Below are 6388 nucleotides of genomic sequence, written 5' to 3' on the forward strand. Positions count from 1 at the left end.
TAGATCTGATAGACAGAGTGCCTGATGAACTATGGACAGAGGTTCGTGACATTGTACAGGAGACAGGAATCAAGACCGTCCCCAAGAAAAAGAAATGCAAAAAGCAAAATGGCTGTCTGAGGAGGCCTTACAAATAGCTGTGAAAGAAGAGAAGTGAAAAGCAAAGGAGAAAAGGAAAATGAAAAGCAAGAAGAAAAGGAAAGATATACTCATTTGAATGCAGAGTTCCAAAGAATAGCAAGAGAGATAAGAAAGCCTTCCTCAGCGATCAATGCAAAGAAATAGAGGAAAACAATAGAATGAGAAAGACTAGAGATCTCTTCAAGAAAATTAGAGATGCCAAGGGAAAATTTCATGCAAAGATGGGCTCGATAAAGGACAGAAATGGTATGGACCTAACAGAAGTAGATATATTAAGAAGAGGTGCAAGAATACACAGAAGAACTGTACAAAAAAGATCTTCATGACCCAATATCATGATGGTGTGATCACTCACACCACTCACCTAGAGCCAGATATCCTGGAATGTGAAGTCAAGTGGGCCTTAGGAAGCATCGCTACAAACAAAGCTAGTGGAGGTGATGGAATTCCAGTTGAGTTATTTCAAATCCTAAAAGATGATGCTGTGAAAGTGCTGCACTCAATATGTCAGCAAATTTAGAAAACTCAGCAGTGGCCACAGGAATGGAAAAGGTCAGTTTTCATTCCAATCCCAAAGAAAGCAGTGTTGAAGAATGTTCAAACTCCCCTGCAGTTGCACTCATCTCACACACTAATAAAGTAATGCTCAGGGGGAGGAGCCAAGATGGCGGAGGAGTAGGACGGGGAGAACACTTTCTCCCCCACAAATTCATCAAAAGAGCATTTAAATGTCGAGTAAATTCCACAAAACAACTTCTGAATGCCGGCAGAGGACATCAGGCACCCAGAAAAGCAGCCCAACTCTTCGAAAGGAGGTAGGAAAAAATATAAAAGACAAAAAAGAGACAAAAGAGGAGGGACGGAGTTCCGTCCCGGGAAGGGAGTCTTAAAAAAGAGAGTTTCCAAAGACCAGGAACCTTCTCACAGCCGAATCTGTGCCGAGCTTTGGAAGCACAGAGGGCAACATAAAAGGGAGGAAAAAAAAGAAAATAAACAATTAAAAATTGCAGATTGCGAGCCCTACGGTAACTCCCCCAGCGGAGAAGCAGCGCAGACGCCTGCACACAGCATTAGCAAGCGGGGGCTGGGCAGGGAAGTGCGGTGCGGGCTGTGTCCCTTAGAGTAAGAATCGGGCCGAATGTTCTGAGCGCTATCTGAGCGAAATAATTTGGGCTAGCAAACCAGACTGTGGGATATCTACCACGCGAAAAGCCAGCCCTAACCTAAGACACCGCCAGGCCCGCGCACAGAACAAAGGACTGAACAGAGATAGCCGGCTGCAGACCTTCCCCCTCCGGTGACAGGCAGCCAGTGCCGGAAGGGGGCAATCGCAGCCCCAGAGGGACACTATCTATAAAACTGTAAGCAGGCTTCTTTGCTAACTAAAATTTCTTGGGGGTCTGGACGGTCAACATCTGCCTGAGAAGGTGCGCCGGTTTTACACCCAGATAACCGAGTGGCGGGAGGCGATAAGTCGCAGCATTGGCGCCCGCTGAACACCTCATCACCTGAGCTGCTCGGATCTGGGAAGAGCACAAAACGCAGGCGCAAACGAGTCTGCGCCTCTGAGGACTACCCGAGTGCCTGAACCTGAGCGGCTTGGACCTGGGAGCTCAGCCCAGGGCCGGCCTATGATTGTTCCCGGCGGAACAACCTAGAGCCCGAGCAGTGTGGGCAGGGAGGCTACACGCACCGTGAGCGGGGGCAGACCCAGTGTGGCTGAGGCACTGTGAGCGCACGCCAGTGTCATCTGTTTGCAGCACCCCTCCCTCCCTCCCCACAGCACAGCTGAACAAGTGAGCCTAAATAAAAAAAAAAAAAAAAAATAGTGTCCTCAACTGTCCCCTTTGTGTCAGGGCGGGAACCAGACACTGAAGAGACCAGCAAACAGAAGAAGCTATAACAGAGGGAAACGCCTTGGAAGCTACAGGCCATAGATTAAAACCCTGTGGTTACTACGGATTACATAGGAAGGGGCCTATAGATCTTGAGAAATATAAGTCGGACTAAGGAACTAGCCTAAAATGAACTGAACCCACAATATTCAACAAAACCAGAGAAAGACCTAGATATATTTTTACTATTTTTACGATCAATCTTTCTTTTTTTTTTTAATTTTAAGTCCTCTATTGTCCTTTAATTTTCACTTTTATAACTATTACTTTGCAAAAAAAAAAAAAAAAGACCCTATTTTTTTTTCTTCTTCAGCAAACTTCATATATATATTTTATAATTTTTTGACCGTGTTTTTTTTTTTTTTCTTCTTTTCTTTAACATTGTATTTTTGAAATTCCAAACTCTACTCTAGATTTTTAATTTTAGCCTTTGGTATATGTTATCAATTTTGTACCTATAGTTTTTTCATAATTTCTGTGACTTTTTTTTCCCTCTGTTTCTTTCTCTTCTTCTTTTATATAACATCATATATCTGCAATTCCAAAACTCTACTCAAGATTTTTAATTTATGCTTTTTGGTATTGATATCAATTTTGTACCTGTATTTTCTTTATAATTTTTGCGACATTGTTTTGTTGGTTTGTTTGTTTTCTCTCTTATTTTTCTTCTTCCTCTTTTTTTTAACATTGTATTTTTGAAATTCCAAACTCTACTCTAGATTTTTAATTTTAGCCTTTGGTATATGTTATCAATTTCTACCTATAGTTTTTTTTTTATAATTTCTGTGACTTTCTTTTTCTTTTTTTTCCCTCTGTTTCTTTCTCTTCTTCTTTTAATAACATTGTATATCTGCAATTCCAAACTGTACTCAAGATTTTTAATTTATGCTTTTTGGTATTTGATATCATTTTGTACCTGTATTTTCTTTATAATTTTTGCGACATTGTTTTTGTTGGTTTGTTTGTTTTCTCTCTTTATTTTTCTTCTTCTTTTTTTTTTTTAACGTTGTATTTTTGAAATTCCAAACTCTACTCTAGATTTTTAATTTTTGCTTTTTGGTATTAGTTATCAATTTTGTACCTGTAGTTTCTTCATAATTTTCGCGACCTTGTTTGTTTTTCATTGTTCGTTTTTTCTCTCTTTCTTTTCCTTCTTCATTTCATTAACATCGCATTTTTGAAATTCCAAACTCTACTCTAGATTTTTATTTTTTGCTTTTATGTATTTGTTACCAATTTTGTACCTTTAAGAACCCAATCTTCAGGACCCATTTTTCACTAGGGTACGAGATTACTGGCTTGATTGCTCCCTCTCCTTTGGACTCTCCATTTTCTCCACCAGGTCACCTGTATCTCCTCCTAACCCCTCTCTACTCTACCCAACTCTGTGAATTTCTATGTGTTCCAGACGGTGGAGAACACTTAGGGAACTGATTACTGGGTGGATCTGTCTCCCTCCTTTTCATTTCCCCCTTTTATCCTTCTGGCCACCTCTGTCTCCTGCCTCCTTCTTCTCTTCTCTGTATATCTCCGTGAACATCTTTGAGTGGTCCAGTTGTGGAGTGCACATAAGGAAGTGACTACTGGCTAGCCCACTCTCTCCACTATTGATTCCACCTCATCTCATTTGGGTCACCTCTAACTCCCTCCTCCCTCTTCTCTTCTCCATGTAATGCTGTGAACCTCTCTGAGTGACCCTCACAGTAGAGAAACTTTTCATCTTTAACGTAGATGTTTTATCAATGGTGCTGTATAGAAGGAGAAGTTTTGAAACTACTGTAAAATAAGACCGATAACTGGAAGTAGGAGGCTTAAGTCCAAACCCTGACTCCAGGGAACTCCTGACTCCAAGGGACATTAATTGACAGGAGCTCATCAAACGCCTCCATACCGACACTGAAACCAAGCACCACACAAGGGCCAACAAGTTCCAGGGCAAGACATACCAAGCAAATTCTCCAGCAACAGAGGAACACAGCCCTGAGCTTCAAGATACAGGCTGCCCAAAGTAACCCCAAAACCATAGACATCTCATAACTCATTACTGGGCATTTCATTACACTCCAGAGAGAAGAAATACAGCTCCATCCACCAGAACACCAAGACAAGCTTCCCTAACCAGGAAACCTTGACAAGCCACCTGTACAAACCCACACACAGCGAGGAAACGCCACAATAAAGAGAACTCCACAAACTGCCAGAATACAGAAAGGACACCCCAAACTCAGCAATTTAAACAAGATGAAGAGACAGAAGAATACCCAGCAGATAAAGGAACAGGATAAATGCCCACCAAACCAAACAAAAGAGGAAGAGATAGGGAATCTACCTGATAAAGAATTCTGAATAATGATAGTGAAATTGATCCAAAATCTTGAAATTAAATGGAATCACAGATAAATAGCCTGGAGGCAAGGATTGAGAAGATGCAAGAAAGGTTTAACAAGGACTTAGAAGAAATAAAAAAGAGTCAATATATAATGAATAATGCAATAAGTGAAATTAAAAACACTCTGGAGGCAACAAATAGTAGAATAACAGAGGCAGAAGATAGGATTAGTGAATTAGAAGATAGAATGGTAGAAATAAATAAATCAGAGAGGACTAAAGAAAAATGAATTAAAAGAAATGAGGACAATCTCAGAGACCTCCAGGACAATATTAAATGCTACAACATTCGAATCATAGGGGTCCCAGAAGAAGAAGACAAAAAGAAAGACCATGAGAAAATACTTGAGGAGATACTCATTGAAAACTTCCCTAAAATGGGGAAGGAAATAATCACCCAAGTCCAAGAAACCCAGAGAGTCCCAAACAGGATAAACCCAAGGCAAAACACCCCAAGACACATATTAATCAAATTAACAAAGATCAAACACAAAGAACAAATATTAAAAGCAGCAAGGGAAAAACAACAAATAACACACAAGGGAATACCCATAAGGATAACAGCTGATCTTTCAATAGAAACTCTTCAAGCCAGGAGGGAATGGCAAGACATACTTAAAATGATGAAAGAAAATAACCTACAGCCCAGATTATTGTACCCAGCAAGGATCTCATTCAAGTATGAAGGAGAAATCAAAAGCTTTTCAGACAAGCAAAAGCTGAGAGAATTCTGCACCACCAAACCAGCTCTCCAACAAATACTTAAGGATATTCTCTAGACAGGAAACACAAAAATGGTGTATAAATTCGAACTCAAAACAATAAAGTAAATGGCAACGGGATCATACTTATCAGTAATTACCTTAAACGTAAATGGGTTGAATGCCCCAACCAAAAGACAAAGACTGGCTGAATGGATACAAAAACAAGACCCCTACATATGTTGTCTACAAGAGACCCACCTCAAAACAGGGACGCATACAGACTGAAAGTGAAGGGCTGGAAAAAGATTTTCCATGCAAATAGGGACCAAAAGAAAGCAGGAGTAGCAATACTCATATCAGATAAAATAGACTTTAAAACAAAGACTGTGAAAAGAGACAAATATGGTCACTACATAATGATCAAAGGATCAATCCAAGAAGAAGATATAACAATTATAAAGATATATGCACCCAACATGGGAGCACCGCAGTATGTAAGACAAATGCTAACAAGTATGAAAGAAGAAATTAACAATAACACAATAATAGTGGGAGACTTTAATACCCCACTCACACCTATGGATAGATCAACTAAACAGAAAATTAACAAGGAAACACAAACTTTAAATGATACAATAGACCAGTTAGACCTAATTGATATCTATAGGACATTTCATCCCAAAACAATGAATTTCACCTTCTTCTCAAGCGCACATGGAACCTTCTCCAGGATAGATCACATCCTGGGCCATAAAGCTAGCCTTGGTAAATTCAAAAAAATTGAAATCATTCCAAGCATCTTTTCTGGCCACAATGCAGTAAGACTAGGTCTCAATTACAGGAGAAAAACTATTAAAAAATCCAACATTTGGAGGCTGAACAACAACGCTGCTGAATAACCAACAAATCACAGAAGAAATCAAAAAAGAAATCAAAATTTGCATAGAAATGAATGAAATGAAAACACAACAACCCAAAACCTGTGGGACATGGTAAAAGCAGTCCTAAGGGGAAAGTTCATAGCAATACAGGCACACCTCAAGAAACAAGAAAAAAGTCAAATAAATAACCTAACTCTACACCTAAAGCAACTAGAAAAGGAAGAAATGAAGAACCCCAGGGTTAGCAGAAGGAAAGAAATCTTAAAAATTAGAGCAGAAATAAATGCAAAAGAAACAAAAGAGACCATAGCAAAAATCAACAAAGCCAAAAGCTGGTTCTTGGAAAGGATAAATAAAATTGACAAACCATTAGCCAGAC

This window comes from Bubalus bubalis, chromosome 15 (assembly GCF_019923935.1).
Source record: "Bubalus bubalis isolate 160015118507 breed Murrah chromosome 15, NDDB_SH_1, whole genome shotgun sequence".
Lineage (NCBI taxonomy): Eukaryota > Metazoa > Chordata > Mammalia > Artiodactyla > Bovidae > Bubalus > Bubalus bubalis.